Here is a 1,267-nt window from a genome sequence, read left to right on the forward strand (position 1 = left end):
TCTCGCTCTCTGTTGTGTTTCTTTTTTTTCCCTGTGTCTCCTGCCATCTTCTGTTTAGGTGTGCCCCAGCAGTGCACTAATTGGTCAGCTCCAAGAAAGGCCCACGATTGGCTGCTGCTGATTGGAGGTCGCACACCTGCCGTATATTAAGAGGAGACGGCAGACAACCCCAGTTTTTCTTCCTTCGCTTCCAACCAGCCACGCACTTGTGCAATTTGTACCAATTGTTTTGAGACTGAGCAGTAGGGGTGAATCGCCGTTTTTGTTGTACATTTTCTTTCCTCCTGTTTTTGGAGCTAGGGAGGTAAGTTTATTGTCTTTTTGTTGTTTTGTTTGCTAGGTTAGTTTGGTTATTGCAGATGTTGGAGCCAAAAAGCTTTTTGTATATTCTAATTTGTTTATATTAAGAAAGTTAAACAAATTGTCTGAAGACATGCCAATCTATGGTGGGTGGAACCATGGTTGCCATGGTTACATAAATACGTGCCAGTTGGTGATTGCACTCAGGTGCGACAGGGCAAGGGGCAAACAGTTTTCGACCGTGCGAACGTGCGAACGTGCGAACGTGAGTGGTCTTTAAGTTTGGTTTGTAACCCGAATTATTGTTTTATCAAGATATTGAACGAAAAGGAATGTGGACGAAATAAACGGATTGGCATATCCAACGCAACACAAAGAGACTATTGAAATTATTTGATTGACGCACGCGTCAAAACAAAACTTACCCAGTTGCCCTGCTGTCCAGCCTATAGGCAAAGGCTGTACAATGTCGAAAACTGTAGTCTTAGTTTGAGACGGACTACCAGTTTAAAGTATATTGGAAACAGAGAGGAAACGCAACGTGACGGCTGCTCGGTTTGGACGGCATCCGATCGTTGCATGAAAGGACAAATTAGTGCTGTTTCGCTGAGTTGTTGCGAAACTTGAACGGACCACAAGACTACGCCAGGGGAGACACGGCGTGCGGGCCATTGGCTTGGCTCAGCGGAGGCACCGCGAACGTCAGGACCAGCAAGGCAGCCAGCCAGAACATCCACGGTGAGCGGACGGCCGCGCTGCCCAGCCACCTCGCATCGCATCGCATCACACGACCAGGACAACGGCCCGGTGCTTGAACTTTGCATTGGGGCACTTTTCCAAACTTGGACAGGTACACTGTGCACATAAAGGTATGTAGCGCGCTACCAGCTGGTTAACAATATATGGCCATTTAAAATACTGTGTGCACACATAGGGGACTTTGAGGATAAAAAAGGTGTCAATACGA

This window comes from Hippichthys cyanospilos, chromosome 8 (assembly GCF_059441005.1).
Source record: "Hippichthys cyanospilos isolate Australia breed blue-spotted pipefish chromosome 8, RoL_Hcya_1.0, whole genome shotgun sequence".
Taxonomy (NCBI): Eukaryota; Metazoa; Chordata; class Actinopteri; order Syngnathiformes; family Syngnathidae; genus Hippichthys; species Hippichthys cyanospilos.